Source organism: Eretmochelys imbricata, chromosome 14, assembly GCF_965152235.1.
Source record: "Eretmochelys imbricata isolate rEreImb1 chromosome 14, rEreImb1.hap1, whole genome shotgun sequence".
Taxonomy (NCBI): Eukaryota; Metazoa; Chordata; order Testudines; family Cheloniidae; genus Eretmochelys; species Eretmochelys imbricata.
The window spans coordinates 30,424,027-30,441,552 of record NC_135585.1 but is presented as its reverse complement, the minus strand read 5'-3'; positions in this window follow the sequence as shown (position 1 = coordinate 30,441,552).

Genomic DNA, 17,526 nt, shown 5'->3' with positions numbered 1-17,526 from the left:
TTTTCCACATCCTTCTTGTAGTGGGGGGCCCAAAACTGGACACAGTACTCCAGATGAGGCCTCACCAATGTTGAATAGAGGGGAATGATCACGTCCCTCGATCTGCTGGCAATGCCCCTACGTATACATCCCAAAATGCCATTGGCCTTCTTCGCAACAAGGGCACACTGTTGACTCATATCCAGCTTCTCGTCCACTGTAACCCCTAGGTCCTTTTCTGCGGAACTGCTGCCTAGCCATTCGGTCCCTAGTCTGTAGCGGTGCATGGGATTCTTCCGTCCTAAGTGCAGGACTCTGCACTTGTCCTTTTTGAACCTCATCAGATTTCTTTTGTCCCAATCCTCCAATTTGTCTAGGTCCCTCTGTATCCTATCTCTACCCTCCAGCGTATCTACCTCTCCTCCCAGTTTAGTGTCATCTGCAAACTTGCTAAGGGTGCAATCCACACCATCCTCCAGATCATTTATGAAGATATTGAAGAAAACCGGCCCCAGGACCGACCCCTGGGGCACTCCACTTGATACCAGCTGCCAACTAGACATGGAGCCATTGATCACTACCCGTTGAGCCAATCGACAATCTAGCCAGCTTTCTATCCACCTTATAGTCCATTCATCCAGCCCATACTTCTTGAACTTGCTGGCAAGAATACTGTGGGAGACCGTGTCAAAAGCTTTGCTAAAGTCAAGGAACAACACGTCCACTGCTTTCCCTTCATCCACAGAGCCAGTTGTCTCGTCATAGAAGGCAATTAGATTTGTCAGGCATGACTTGCCCTTGGTGAATCCATGCTGACTGTTCCTGATCACTTTCCTCTCCTCTAAGTGCTTCACAGTTGATTCCTTGAGGACCTGCTCCATGATTTTTCCAGGGACTGACGTGAGGCTGACTGGCCTGTAGTTCCCTGGATCCTCCTTTTTCCCTTTTTAAAAGATGGGCACTACATTAGCCTTTTTCCAGTCATCTGGGACCTCTCCCGAGCGCCATGAGTTTTCAAAGATAATGGCCAATGGCTCTGCAATCACATTCGCCAACTCCTTTAGCACTCTTGGATGCAACGCATCCGGCCCCATGGACTTGTGCTCATCCAGCTTTTCTAAATAGTCCCTGTCATAAATATAAAGGAAAGGGTAAACCCCTTTGAAATCCCTCCTGGCCAGAGGAAAAACTCCTCTCACCTGTAAAGGGTTAAGAAGCTAAAGGTAACCTCGCTGGCACCTGACCAAAATGACCAATGAGGAGACAAGATACTTTCAAAAGCTAGGAGGAGGGAGAGAAACAAAGGGTCAATGCTGTTTCTGCCGGGGATAGACCAGGAATGGAGTCTTAGAACTTTTAGTAAGTAATCTAGCTAGGTACGTGTTAGATTATGATTTCTTTAAATGGCTGAGAAAAGAACTGTGCTGAATAGAATAACTATTTCTGTCTGTGTATCTTTTTTTGTAACTTAAGGTTTTGCCTAGAGGGGTTCTCTATGTTTTTGAATCTAATTACCCTACCATCCCGATTTTACAGGGGGGATTTCTTTACTTCTATTTACTTCTATTTCTATTAAAAGTCTTCTTGTAAGAAAACTGAATGCTTTTTTCATTGTTCTCAGATCCAAGGGTTTGGGTCTGTGGTCACCTATGCAAATTGGTGTTGCTTTTTATCCAACATTTCCCAGGAAAGGGGGGGGTGCAAGTATTGGGAGGATTGTTCATTGTTTTTAAGATCCAAGGGTCTGGGTCTGTAGTCACCTAGGCAAATTGGTGAGGTTTTTTACCAAACCTTGTCCAGGACGTGGGGTGCAAGGTTTTGGGAAGTATTTTGGGGGGAAAGACGTTTCCAAACAGCTCTTCCCCAGTAACCAGTATTTGTTTGGTGGTGGTAGCGGCCAATCCAAGGACAAAGGGTGGAATATTTTGTACCTTGGGGAAGTTTTGACCTAAGCTGGTAAGATAAGCTTAGGAGGTTTTTCATGCAGGTCCCCATATCTGTACCCTAGCGTTCAGAGTGGAGAAGGAACCTTGACAGTCCCAAACCACCTCTTTCTCCACAGAGGGCTGGTCACCTTCTCCCCATGCTGTGCTGCCCAGTGCAGTAGTCTGGGAGCTGACCTTGTTCGTGAAGACAGAGTCAAAAAAAGCATTGAGTACATTAGCTTTTTCCACATCCTCTGTCACTAGGTTGCCTCCCTCATTCAGTAAGGGGCCCACACTTTCCTTGACTTTCTTCTTCTTGCTAACATACCTGAAGAAACCCTTCTTATTACTCTTAACATCTCTTGCTAGCTGCAACTCCAGGTTTGATTTGGCCTTCCTGATTTCACTCCTGCAAGCCCAAGCAATATTTTTAAACTCATCCCTGGTCATTTGTCCAATCTTCCACTTCTTGTAAGCTTCTTTTTTGTATTTAAGAGCAGCAAGGATTTCACTGTTAAGCCAAGCTAGTTGCCTGACATATTTACTATTCTTTCTACACAGCGGGATGGTTTGTCCCTGTAACCTCAATAAGGATTCTTTAAAATACAGCCAGCTGTGCTGGACTCCTTTCCCCCTCATGTTATTCTTCCAAGGGATCTTGCCCATCAGTTCCCTGAGGGAGTCAAAGTCTGCTTTTCTGAAGTCCAGGGTCTGTATTCTGCTGCTCTCCTTTCTTCCTTGTGTTAAGATCCTGAACTCGACCATTTCATAGTCACTGCCTCCCAGGTTCCCATCCACTTTTGCTTCCTCTACTAATTGAAAAACATTTCCAAGCGGGCTCTTTCCCTGTTATATATTTATTAGACGCTTGGTGGTGGCAGCAATAAATTCCAAGAGCAAAAGATAAAATAGTTTGTACCTTGGGGAAGTTTTAACCTAAGCTGGTAAAAATAAGCTTAGGGTTTTTTTTATGCAAGTCCCCACATCTGTACCCTAGAGTTCAGAGTGGGGAAGGAACCTTTACATGGTGGCAGAGCAGTGGAATTAACTTGAAAGCATTTTGAGATCAATTTGAGATTTTTTTGAACAAGAAGCACAGATTTTAAAAAGGAAACTTTCCTTTGGGCTCCTGGAAAGCAGATTTTAAGCTGAAAGCAGTTAGAGGATTTTTTGTCTCTGTATGGGGGCCAGAGCAGAGACAAAAGGGAATTGTCTTTTGTGAGCTGGAGTTTTCTCTACCTAAAGGCAGGGTAGTTAACCTCCTGCAGGGAAATTCACAAGTCTTCACAGACCTGAAGAAGTGTTCTTTTTTTTTTTTTTTTTTTTTTTTTACTTAAGAGCAACTAGAGGGGTTTTCTGTCTATTTGCCTGGAAACAAAGGTGTTAGGGTTTTTTTTAAGGATTTTTCTGTAGGCTGACAATTACTATCAGAGAACATAGGTATCTGGTTACAGCACAGCAAAATTTTACAAGCCAAGTTTTTTGTTTGTTTTATTTCTAACTCTCGGGTGTAAAGTTAGTTAAAAACAGAGAGGCAAACATGACAAAGCCCAAAACAAACAGCCAAAGAGGCTGCCCACAGGAGAGCTATGGAGGCAAAGGAAAAAGAAAGGAAGCATGCTGAGGAGGAAAGGGAGCTGCCCACAGGAGAGCTATGGAGGCAAAGGAAAAAGAGGAAGCATGCTGAGGAGGAAAGGGAGCTGCCCACAGGAGAGCTATGGAGGCAAGGGAAAAAGAAATGGAGGAAAAGGAAAAAGAGAGGAAGCATACACTGGAGATGGAGAAGGCAAATGCTCAGCAGAATAGCAATCCTTCTCCAGGTACCACTTCCCATCCCAGGAAGTTCCCCACCTACAAGTCAGGCAATGATACTGAGGCCTTAGAAAACTGTGAAAGGGCCTGCCTTGGGTACAGCATCTCTACAGACCAATACATGGTAGAGCTGAGTCCGCAGCTCAGTGGACCCTTAGCTGAGGTGGTGGCTGAAATGCCTAAGGAACACATGAACCAGTATGAACTGTTTGAAACCAAGGCGAGAGTCAGAATGTGGCTAACACCCGAGCATTCCCATCAGCGGTTCAGAGCCCTAAGGCGGAAACCAGACATGTCATTTACCTGTGTCAAGGTTCCTCCCCCACTCTGAACTCTAGGGTACAGATGTGGGGACCTGCATGAAAAACCTCCTAAGCTTATCTTTACCAGCTTAGGTCAAAACTTCCCCAAGGTACAAAATATTCCACCCTTTGTCTTTGGATCGGCTGCTACCACCACCAAACTAATACTGGTTACTGGGGAAGAGCTGTTTGGACGCATCTTTCCCCCCAAAATACTTCCCAAAACCTTGCACCCCACTTCCTGGATAAGGTTTGGTAAAAAGCCTCACCAATTTGCCGAGGTGACTACAGACCCAGACCCTTGGATCTTAAGAACAATGAACAATCCTCCCAACACTTGCACCCCCCCTTTCCTGGGAAATGTTGGATAAAAAGCCTCACCAATTTGCATAGGTGACCACAGACCCAAACCCTTGGATCTGAGAACAATGAAAAAGCATTCAGTTTTCTTACAAGAAGACTTTTAATAAAAATAGAAGTAAATAGAAATAAAGAAATCCCCCCTGTAAAATCAGGATGGTAGGGTAATTAGATTCAAAAACATAGAGAACCCCTCTAGGCAAAACCTTAAGTTACAAAAAAGATACACAGACAGAAATAGTTATTCTATTCAGCACAGTTCTTTTCTCAGCCATTTAAAGAAATCATAATCTAACACGTACCTAGCTAGATTACTTACTAAAAGTTCTAAGACTACATTCCTGGTCTATCCCCGGCCAAGACAGAATATAGACAGACACACAGACCCTTTGTTTCTCTCCCTCCTCCCAGCTTTTGAAAGTATCTTGTCTCCTCATTGGTCATTTTGGTCAGGTGCCAGCGAGGTTACCTTTAGCTTCTTAACCCTTTACAGGTGAGAGGAGCTTTCTCCTGGCCAGGAGGGATTTCAAAGGGGTTTACCCTTCCCTTTATATTTATGACACGCCCCCCAAATCTCAGCTAGGGTGAAACACTGGCTGGGATTTCTTCCTGGAGCTCTAGGAAAAACAGAGTTAATAAGACACATGCATCTCTAAATTACTACCAAGTACATAAAGACTAACAATATTTTCTACATCTCAAGGACGATTTTAACCAGTTGATTCTGGGAAACTTTCACGGGAGAGTGCATCAGCCACTTGGTTAGAAGCTCCTGAGATGTGTTGGATGTCGAAATCAAAATCTTGAGAGCTAAACTCCATCGAAGAAGTTTTTTGTTAGTTTCTTTGACATTGTGAAGCCACTTCAGTGCAGCATGGTCGGTTTGCAGGTGGAAACGCCGTCCCCAAACATATGGGCGTAGCTTTTCCAGAGCGTAGACAATGGCGTAACATTCTTTTTCAGTGACTGACCAGTTGCTTTCCCTCTCAGACAGTTTTTTGCTGAGAAACACTACAGGGTGGAATTCTTGATCAGGTCCTTTCTGCATTAAAACTGCTCCCACACCACGCTCGGACGCATCTGTGGTTACTAGGAACGGTTTGTCAAAGTCTGGGGCCCTTAGTACAGGGTCAGACATGAGTGTCGCTTTAAGCTTGTTAAAGGCCTTCTGACACTTTTCGGTCCACTGAACAGCATTTGGCTGTTTCTTTTTGGTTAGATCTGTCAGTGGGGCGGCGATTTGGCTGTAGTGAGGTACAAATCGTCTGTAATAACCAGCCAAGCCTAAGAAGGATTGAACCTGTTTCTTTGACTTTGGGACAGGCCAGTTTTGGATAGCATCCACTTTGGCCTCTGGGGGCTGATAGTTCTTTGACCCACCTGGTGTCCAAGGTAAGTCACTCTGTTTAGGCCTATTTGACACTTCTTAGCCCTAACAGTTAGTCCTGCCTCCCTTATGTGCTCGAAGACTTTTTGCAGATGTTCCAGGTGTTCTGCCCACGAATCCGAAAATATGGCCACATCGTCAAGGTAGGCGACTTCATAGTCTCCTAATCCCACTAGGAGACCATCTACAAGTCTTTGGAAGGTGGCGGGTGCATTTCGCAGCCCGAAAGGGAGTACATTAAATTCATACAGCCCGAGCTGTGTGGTGAAGGCTGACCTTTCCTTGGCAGATTCATCTAGCGGTACCTGCCAGTACCCCTTGGTTAAGTCCAAGGTAGAGATGAACTGGGCCCATCCCAGTTTCTCTAATAGTTCATCTGTGCGTGGCATTGGATAGTTGTCTGGGCGAGTTACAGCCTTTAGCTTATGGTAGTCCACACAAAAACGTATTTCCCCATCTGGTTTGGGAACTAGAACCACTGGAGATGCCCATGCACTTTCAGAGGGGCGGATTACACCCATCTGTAACATATCCTGGATCTCCCGTTCTATAGCAATTTTAGCTTGGGGAGACACCCGGTAAGGTTGGACCCTAATTGGGTGAGCATTACCTGTGTCAATGGAGTGGTATGCCCGTTCAGTCAGGCCTGGGGTGGCTGAGAACGTCGGCGCGTAGCTAGTGCACAGCTCCTTGATCTGCTGTCACTGCATACGCCCAAGGGTCATGGAGATGTTCACCTCTTCCACGCCACCAGCACTTTTCCCTTCATAGTAGACACCTTCAGGCCACTCAGCGTCATCTCCTCCTTGGGCTGTAAACTGACAAACTTTAATTCTCTGGAATAAAAGGGCTTTAGAGAATTAATATGGTACACCTTAGGCTTTCGGTTGGAGGTGGGAATGCTATGAGATAATTAATGGCTCCCAGGCGCTCCTGGACCGTGAATGGCCCTTCCCACGATGCTTCCATTTTATGGGCCTGGAGCGCCTTTAAGACCATGACCTGGTCTCCTACTTTGAAGGAACACTCTCTGGCATGTTAATCATACCAGGCTTTTTGCTCTTTTTGAGCATCCTGTAAGTTTTCTCTAGCAAGGGCTAAAGAGGTTCGGAGGGTGTTTTGTAGGTTGGTTACAAAGTCCAGAATGTTAGTTCCTGGAGAAGATGTAAATCCCTCCCATTGCTGCTTCACCAACTGCAATGGCCCCTTAACCTCACGGCCATTTACAAGTTCAAATGGGGAAAACCCTGAACTGGGATGTGGTACAGCTCTGTAGGCAAAGAGCAACTGCTGCAACACTAGGTCCCAATCATTGGAGTGCTCATTTACGAATTTACGTATCATGGCCTCCAAAGTTCCATTAAATTTCTCCACCATGCCATTTGTTTGATGGTGGTAAGGAGTGGCAACCAAGTGATTTACCCCATGAGCTTCCCAAAGGTTTTTCATAGTTCCTGCCAGGAAATTAGGCCCTGCATCTGTGAGGATGTCGGAGGGCCAACCTACCTTGGCAAAAATGTCTGCTAGTGCCTGGCACACACTTTTAGCCCTGGTGTTGCTTAGAGCTACTGCTTCCGGCCATCGGGTGGCAAAATCCATGAAAGTCAGTATGTACTGCTTTCCTCTGGGTGTCTTTTTTGGAAAAGGACCCAGAATATCCACAGCTACTCGCTGAAATGGAACTTCAATGATGGGGAGTGGCTGGAGAGGGGCTTTGACCTGGTCTTGGGGTTTTCCCACTCTTTGGCACACTTCACAAGACTGGACTTAGGTAGAAAACATTGTTGCCCATTCCCTCCCAGTGGAATGACCTCCCCAAACGGTCTTTGTTCCTGTTCACCCCAGCATGGCCACTAGGGTGATCATGGGCTAAGCTCAAGAGCTTCGCCTGGTATTTAGTTGGAACTACCAACTGTCTCTGAGGATGCCAGTCTTCCTGGTGTCCCGCAGAAAGAGTTTCCTTGTATAAAAGTCCTCTTTCTACAACAAACCTGGATCGATTAGAAGAGCTGAGAGGCGGTAGGTTGCTCCGTGCCGCCGTCCAAGCTCTCTGGAGGCTTTCATCTGCTTCCTGTTCGGTCTGGAACTGTTCCCTTGATGTTGGAGACATCAGTTCCTCATGGGATTGTGGACATAGGCTTGGTCCCTCTGGAAGCAATATAGGGGATGGAGCTGTTTCTGTTGATAGTGCACCAGCGGAGAGCGGTTCACAATGTTGGGATTCAGGCTCCGGCTGAGCCTCTTGTGTATGGTTATCAGCTGCTGCCAGTTCAGGTTCGGTGGGGCCCTCTGGTGTTGAGGTTGCAAGTACTGGATTCAGTGCTGACACTGGGTCTGGTGTTGGTTGTTCGGCTGGTTCTGGTTCTGGGACTGGTTCCGTCTGGGTCTCTGGGACTGGATCCACTACTGCTGTTGCAGACATTGGCCTGGGGTCCGGGTCCATCACCTCTGACCGGGTCCTGATAGAAGTTTCCGGAACAGAGCTAGGCCTCACGGCTTGTTTAGACTGGCTGCGGGTGACTGTGCCCACCCTCTTGGCCTGCTTCACATGATTGGCCAAGTCTTCCCCCAACAGCATGGGGATGGGATAATCATCACAGACTGCAAAAGTCCACGTTCCTGACCAGCCCTTGTACTGGACAGGCAACTTGGCTATAGGCAAATTGAAAGAGTTGGACTTGAAGGGCTGAATCGTCACTTGGATCTCTGGGTTGATTAAATTGGGGTCCACTAAGGAAGCATGGATAGCTGACACTTGTGCTCCGGTGTCCCTCCACTCAGTGACCTTCTTCCCACCCACACTCACAGTTTCCCTCCGCTCCAAGGGTATCTGGGAGGTATCTTGGCCTGAGGACCTCTGGTGTGATTCCGGTGCAATGAACTGTAATCTGTTGGGGTTCTTGGGGCAGTTGGCCTTTACATGCCCCAGCTCGTTACATTTAAAACATCGTCCAGCTGACGGGTCACTGGGGCGAGATGGGTTGCTGGAGAATGGGGTGGTGGGACGATAAGGGGTCTGGAGGGTTCTTTGGGAAGTAGGTGGGGCTTTGGGTGGCCCCCGGTAATAGGGTGTGGTCTGGGGTGGTCCCTTCTGGTCTCCGCTCCAACTGCGACCAGTTTTCTTCTTCTCTGCCACCTCCACCCATCTGGTTCCAATCTCTCCTGCCTCAGTTACAGTTTTGGGTTTCCCATCTAGGATGTATCTTTCTATTTCCTCAGGAACACCCTCTAAGAATTGTTCCATTTGCATTAGGAAGGGCAAATTTACTGGAGATTCAACACTTGCTCCTGATATCCAGGCATCCCAATGTTTCACAATGTGGTAGGCATGTCGGGTAAATAACATGTCTGGTTTCCACCTTAGGGCTCTTATCCTCTGACGAGACTGTTCGGGTGTTATCCCCATTCTGACTCTCGCCTTGGATTTAAACAGTTCATACTTGTTCATGTGTTCTTTAGGCATTTCAGCTGCCACCTCAGCTAAGGGTCCACTGAGCTGCGACCTCAGCTCTACCATGTATTGGTCAGTAGAGATGTTGTACCCAAGGCAGGCCCTTTCGAAGTTTTCTAGGAAGGCCTCAGTATCATCGCCTGCCTTGTAGGTGGGGAACTTTCTGGGATGGGAAGTGGTACTTGGAGAAGGATTACTAGGGCTGTTGGGATATTCTGCTGAGCCTTTATCTTCTCCATCTCCTCCACATACCTCCTCTCTTTTTCCTTCTCCTCCAGTTCTTTGTCCCTTGCTTCCATAGCTCTCCTGTGAGCAGCCGCTTGATGTTGTTCTGCCTCTCTCACTGCCTCCCTTTCTTGTTCCTTCTTCAGCCGCATGAGTTCTATCTGTCTTTCATGTTCCCTTTGTCTTTCCGCAGCCTGAAATCTGGCTAATTCCAGCTTGTGTCTAGCCGTGGATTTTGTCATTCTAACCTCTCTGTTTTAATTAACTTTACACCCAAGGTTTAGAAATAAACAAAACTTGGCTGTACAATTTTGCTGTGCTGGAATAGAATACCTATTCTCTGATAGTGATTGTCAGCCTATAGAAAAAGACAATTCCCTTGTCTCTGCTCTGGGCCCAAATCAAAGCAAAAAACCTCCAACTACTTGGAAACCTGCTTACCAGCAGCCCAACGGAAAAAAAAAAATTCCTTTTCAAACCTGTGCTCCTTGTAAAACAAAAAAATCAAAATCCTAAAAAAAAAAAACAACCCTGCCACTTTTGTCTCCAGGCAAATCGGTAGAACACCCCCCTCCCTATTTACTTTTAGGGGAAAAAAAAAAAAACAAACCTCTGGGTTGGAAGACTGTGAATTTCCCTGCAGGAGTTAAGTACCCTGCCTCCAGGCAAAGAAAACCTGCAATTCACAAAGATAATCTCCTTTTGTCTCAGCTCTGGCTCCAAAGCAGAGAGAAAACAAGCTGCTTTTCCAGCAGCTGCAAAGAAAAAAAATCCTTTTTAAAATCCGTATTTCTAGTTCAAAATATCTCAACTGGATCTCAAAATGATTTCAGGTTAATCCCACCACTATGCCACCATGACAAGGTTCCTCCCCCACTCTGAACTCTAGGGTACAGATGTGGGGACCTGCATGAAAAACCTCCTAAGCTTATCTTTACCAGCTTAGGTCAAAACTTCCCCAAGGTACAAAATATTCCACCCTTTGTCCTTGGATTGGCCGCTACCACCACCAAACTAATACTGGTTACTGGGGAAGAGCTGTTTGGACGCGTCTTTCCCCCCAAAATACTTCCCAAAACCTTGCACCCCACGTCCTGGACAAGGTTTGGTAAAAAACCTCACCAATTTGCCTAGGTGACTACAGACCCAGACCCTTGGATCTTAAAAACAATGAACAATCTTCCCAATACTTGCACCCCCCCTTTCCTGGGAAATGTTGGATAAAAAGCCTCACCAATTTGCATAGGTGACCACAGACCCAAACCCTTGGATCTGAGAACAATGAAAAAGCATTCAGTTTTCTTACAAGAAGACTTTTAATAAAAATAGAAGTAAATAGAAATAAAGAAATCCCCCCTGTAAAATCAGGATGGTAGGGTAATTAGATTCAAAAACATAGAGAACCCCTCTAGGCAAAACCTTAAGTTACAAAAAAGATACACAGACAGAAATAGTTATTCTATTCAGCACAGTTCTTTTCTCAGCCATTTAAAGAAATCATAATCTAACATGTACCTAGCTAGATTACTTACTTAAAGTTCTAAGACTCCATTCCTGGTCTATCCCCGGCCAAGACAGAATATAGACAGACCCAGACCCTTTGTTTCTCTCCCTCCTCCCAGCTTTTGAAAGTATCTTGTCTCCTCATTGGTCATTTTGGTCAGGTGCCAGCGAGGTTACCTTTAGCTTCTTAACCCTTTACAGGTGAGAGGAGCTTTCCCCTGGCCAGGAGAGATTTCAAAGGGGTTTACCCTTCCCTTTATATTTATGACAACCTGACATGCCTACCACATTGTGAAACATTGGGATGCCTGGATATGAGGAGCAAGTGTTAAATCTCCAGAAGATTTGCCCTTCCTAATGCAAATGGAGCAGTTCTTAGAGGGTGTTCCTGAGGAAATAGAAAGATACATCCTGGATGGGAATCCCAAAACTGTAATCGAGGTGGGGGAGATTGGAGCCAAATGGGTGGAGGTGGCAGAAAAGAAAAAAACTGGTCGCAGTTGGAGCGGAGACCAGAAAGGACAACCTCAGACCACACCCTACTACTGGGGGCAGCCCAAGGCCCCAACTACCCCCCAAAGAATCCTCCAGACACCTTATTGTCCCGCCACACTGTTCTTCAGCAACCCGCCTCACCCCAGTGATCAGTCAGCTGGACAATGTTTTAAATGTAACGAGCAGGGGCATGTGAAGGCCAACTGCCCCAAGAACCCCAACAGATTACAGTTCATTGCACCGGAATCACACCAGAGGTCCTCAGGCCCAGATACCTCCCAGATACCCTTAGAGTGGAGGGAAACTGTGAGTGTGGGTGGGAAGAAGGTCACTGCGTGGAGGGACACCGGAGCACAAGTGTCAGCTATCCATGCTTCCTTAGTGGACCCCAATTTAATCAACCCAGAGATCAAAGTGACGATTCAACCCTTCAAGTCCAACTCTTTCAGTTTGCCTACAGCCAAGTTGCCTGTCCAGTACAAGGGCTGGTCAGGAACGTGGACTTTTGCAGTCTGTGATGATTATCCCATCCCCATGCTGTTGGGGGAAGACTTGGCCAATCATGTGAAGCTATCCAAGAGGGTGGGAATGGTCACTCACAGCCAGTCTAAACAAGCCGTGAGGCCTAGCTCTGTTCCGGAAATTTCTATCAGGACCCGGTCAGAGGTGATGGACCCGGACCCCAGGCCAATGTCTGCAACAGCAGTGGTGGATCCAGTCCCACAGACCCAGACAGAGCCAGTCCCAGAACCGGAACCAGCCGAACAACCAGCACCAGACCCATTGCCAGCACTGAATCCAGTACTTGCAACCCCAACACCAGAGGGCCCCACCAAACCTGAACCGGCAGCAGGCGATAACCCACCAGAGGCTCAGCTGGAGCCTGAACCCCAACATAGTGCACCAGCGGAGAGCAGTTCACAGTCAACGGAAACAGCCCCATCCCCTATATCGCTTCCAGAGGGACCAAGCCTAGGTCCACAATCCAATGAGGAACTGATGTCTCCAACATCAAGGGAACAGTTCACGACCGAACAGGAAGCAGATGAAAGCCTCCAGAGAGCTTGGACGGCGGCACGGAGCAATCCACCGCCTCTCAGCTCTTCTAATCAATCTAGGTTTGTTTTAGAAAGAGGACTTTTATACAAGGAAACTCTTCTTAGTGGACACCAGGAAGACTGGCATCCTCAGAGACAGTTGGTAGTTCCAACTAAGTACGAGGTCAAGCTCTTAAACTTGGCCCATGATCATCCTAGTGGCCAGGCTGGGGTGAACAGGAACAAAGACCGTTTGGGGAGGTCATTCCACTGGGAGGGAATAAGCAAGAATGTTTCTACCTATGTCTGGTCTTGTGAGGTATGCCAAAGAGAGGGAAAACCTCAAGAACAGGCCAAAAGCCCCTCTCCAACCACTCCCCATCACTGAAATTCCATTTCAGCGAGTAGCTGTGGATATTCTGGGTCCTTTTCCGAAAAAGACACCCAGAGGAAAGCAGTACATACTGATGTTCATGGATTTTGCCACCCGATGGCCAGAAGCAGTAGCTCTAAGCAACACCAGGGCTAAAAGTGTGTGCCAGGCACCAGCAGACATTTTTGCCAAGGTAGGTTGGCCCTCCGACATCCTCACAGATGCAGGGCCTAATTTCCTGGCAGGAACTATGGAAAGCCTTTGGGAAGCTCATGGGGTAAATCACTTGGTTGCCACTCCTTACCACCATCAAACAAATGGCCTGGTGGAGAAATTTAATGGGACTTTGGGGGCCGTGATATGTAAATTCATAAATGAGCACTCCAGTGATTGGGACCTAGTGTTGCAGCAGTTGCTCTTTGTCCATAGAGCTGTATCACATCCCAGTTTAGGGTTTTCCCCATTTGAACTTGTATATGGCTGTGAGGTTAAGGGGCCATTACAGTTGGTGAAGCAGCAATGGAAGGGGTTTATACCTTCTCCAGGAACTAACATTCTGGACTTTGTAACCAACCTACAAAACACCCTCCGAACCTCTTTAGCCCTTGCTAAAGAAAACCTACAGGATGCTCAAAAAGAGCAAAAAGTCTGGAATGATAAACATGCCAGAGAGCGTTCCTTCAAAGTAGGAGACCAGGTCATGGTCTTAAAGGCGCTCCAGGCCCATAAAATGGAAGCGTCGTGGGAAGGGTCATTCATGGTCCAGGAGCACCTGGGAACTGTTGATTATCTCATAGAATTCCCCATCTCCAGCTGAAAGCCTAAGGTGTACCATATTAATTCTCTAAAGCCCTTTTATTCCAGAGAATTAAAGGTTTGTCAGTTTACAGCCCAAGGAGGAGATGACGCTGAGTGGCCTGAAGGTGTCTACTATGAAGGGAAAAGTGCTGGTGGTGTGGAAGAGGTGAACCTCTCCATGACCCTTGGGCGTATGCAGTGACAGCAGATCCAGGAGCTGTGCACTAGTTACACACCAACATTCTCAACCATCCCAGGACTGAGTGAACGGGCATACCACTCCATTGGCACAGGTAATGCTCACCCAATTAAAGTCTAACCTTACCAGGTGTCTCCTCAAGCTAAAACTGCTATAGAACGGGAGATACAGAATATGCTACAGATGGGTGTAATCCGCCCCTCTGGCAGTGCATGGGCATCTCCAGTGGTTCTAGTTCCCAAACCAGATGGGGAGATATCTTTTTGAGTGGACTACCATAAGCTAAATGCTGTAACTCGCCCAGACAACTATCCAATGCCACGCACAGATGAACTATTAGAGAAACTGGGACGGGCCCAGTTCATCTCTACCATGGACTTTACCAAGGGATACTAGCAGGTAGCGCCAGATAAATCTTCCAAGGAAAGGTCAGCCTTCACCACACATGTTGGGCTGTATGAATTTAATGTACTCCCTTTCGGGCTGCGGAATGCATCTGCCACCTTCCAAAGACTTGTAGATGGTCTCCTAGTGGGATTAGGAGACTATGAAGTCGCCTACCTTGACAATGTGGCCATATTTTCGGATTCGTGGGCAGAACACCTGGAACATGTACAAAAAGTCTTCGAGCACATAAGGGAGGCAGGACTAACTGTTAAGGCTAAGAAGTGTCAAATAGGCCTAAACAGAGTGACTCACCTTGGACACCAGGGGGTCAAGGAACTATCAACCCCGTGCAGGCCAAAGTGGATGCTATCCAAACATGGCCTGTCCCAAAGTCAAAGAAACAGTTCCAATCCTTCTTACGTTTGGCCGGATATTATAGGCGATTTGTACTGCAATACAGCCAAATCGCCGCCCCACTGACAGACCTAACCAAAAAGGAACAGCCAAATGCCGTTCAACGGACCAAAGAGTGTCAGAAGGCCTTTAACCAGCTTAAAGCGACACTCATGTCTGACCCTGTACTAAGGGCCCCAGACTTTGACAAACCATTCCTAGTAACCACAGATGCATCCTAGCGTGGTGTGGGAGCAGTTTTAATGCAGGAAGGACTGGATCAAGAATTCCACTCTGTAGTGTTTCTCAGCAAGAAGCTGTCTGAGAGGGAAAGCAACTGGTCAGTCAGTGAAAAAGTATGTTACGCCATTGTCTACGCTCTGGAAAAGCTACGCCCTTATGTTTGGGGACGGCGCTTCCACCTGCAAACCGACCATGCTGTGCTACGGTGGCTTCACACCACCACGGGAAATAACAAAAAACTTCTTCGATGGAGTTTAGCTCTCCAAGATTTTGATTTCGACATCCAACACATCTCAGGATCTTCTAACAAAGTGGCTGATGTGCTCTCCCGTGAAAGTTTCCCAGAATCAACTGCTTAAGATCGTCCTTGAGATGTGGAAAATATTGTTAGTCTTTTTATACTTGGTAGTACATTTAGAGGTGCATGTGTCTTATTAAGTCTGTTTTCTCCTAGAGCTCCAGGAAGAAATCACAGCCAGTGTTTCACCCTATCTGTGATTTGGGAGGCATGTCATAAATATAAAGGGAAGGGTAAACCCCTTTAAAATCCCTCCTGGCCAGAGGAAAAACCCTTTCACCTGTAAAGGGTTAAGAAGCTAGGATAACCTCGCTGGCACCTGACCAAAATGACCAATGTGGAGATAAGGTACTTTCAAAGCTGGAGCGGGGGAGAAACAAAGGTTCTCTCCGTTTGTGTGATGTTTTTGCCAGGAACAGAAAAGGAATGGAGTCTTAGAACTTAGTAAGTAATCTAGCTAGATATGCGTTAGATTCTGTTTTTTTTAAATGGCTGATAAAATAAGCTGTACTGAATGGAATGTATATTCATAGAATCATAGAATATCAATGTTGCAAGGGACCTCAGGAGGTCATCTAGTCCAACCCCCTGCTCAAAGCAGGACCAATCCCCAGTCAATCAATATTCCTGTTTTTGTGTCTTTTTGTATTTTAAGGTTCTGCCTAGAGGGATTTTCTGTTTTGAATCTGATTACCCTGTAAGGTATTTACCATCCTGATTTTACAGAGGTGATCTTTACTTTTTCTTCCATTAAAATTCTTCTTTTAAGAACCAGATTGGTTTTTCATTGTTCTTAAGATCCAAGGGTTTGGGTCTGTGTTCACCTATGCAAATTGGTGAGGATTTTTATCAAGGCTTCCCCAGGAAAGGGGGTGTAGGGTTTGGGAGGATTTTTGGGGGAGAAAGACATTTCCAAGCAGGCTCTTTCCCTGTTATATATTTATTAGACGCTTGATGGTGGCAGCAATAAAGTCCAAGGGCAAAAGGTAAAACAGCTTGTACCTTGGGGAAGTTTTAACCTAAGCTGGTAAAAATAAGCTTAGGGGGTTTATCATGCAGGTCCCCACATCTGTACCCTAGAGTTCAGAGTCGGGAAGGAACCTTGACACAGGGCATGAATGTGCTTTGTGACTATTAGAGGGACAAGGTGGGTGAGGTAATATCTTTTATTGGACCAACTCCTGTTGGTGAATGAGAGAAGCTTTTGTGCTACACAGAGCTCTTCTTGAGGTGAATATTAAGAGTTTTAGCCTCTCCTTCTCACTGCAGCGCCAGTCAGTGTTCATAGCACCTTTTCACAGAGATAGAGCATGAGATTCATGTCTTGTGACAGGTCATCAGTTGGGGAAATGTCCCAATGACAAAAATGGAGCTACCTTGATTTACACCAGCTGAGGATCTGGCTCAGTGTGTGCCCCAATGGGTGGCGAGTGGTGATAGAGTCTTACTAACCCAGATCACACATGCCAGATTGTTTCTAGACTCCGAGTTTAGGGACAGCATCTTTTCCCCCCTCCCCCACCCCACCCCAACGCCTTTCCTGTTCCGGTTCCTGTATTATCATCCCACACTCATTATGGAGTGGGGAGGGTCATTCCCCAGTTAGGGTTGCACAACAGCCTGGTTTTACCCCTTCCTAAGATCCACCCTCCAAAGAGCTGTATTTTTATGACTGCTACATAGCTACTGTTGGGAATCAGAAAAGGCACTGCCAGTCCCTCACCACGTTCCCATCACCACCACAGGCACTAAAAGGGAGAATTTACTCCACTTCATAATTTATGGCATGAACTGATCTCTTGTAAGGGGGTGAACATTATTCCTTTTCCTACAGGGCACTGAAATGCTGAATATACCAGGATATAGTGTTAGAATTCATGGAAAGAAATCTAACAGCAGGACGGTGCCTAAGAACTCTAGACCACATTGAAAAATCTCAGTCCAAGATTTTAGTTGATGTTTGATTTTGACTCATAAGACATGGCATGATTCTGGCCATTGCCAGAAATGAAATACAGCAGTTAAGCATCATTGTTAAGCTCTGGTATGTCAGATAGACAGAGAAAGGATCTGATCTGTCATATCAGCATGTGGCTACGAGACAAATGGGCTGTTATAGTAGTCACTGGTATCCGTGTCGAACACCCTCTTCCCCATCAGATCAATGTTCTGTCCTCAGACTCAGTTTCCTGGCACTTTGCTCTGAAATCTAAATTTAGTCTTAAAATTTCAGCCTGTTACCAGGAGAGGAAGGGGGGTTTCTGAATATTTATGGAATTAATTCATGAGATTTGATTAACTTTTAACTCTGTGTCTTTCCAATTCAGTCGCACAGATTTATTGCTCCTAGACACAACCA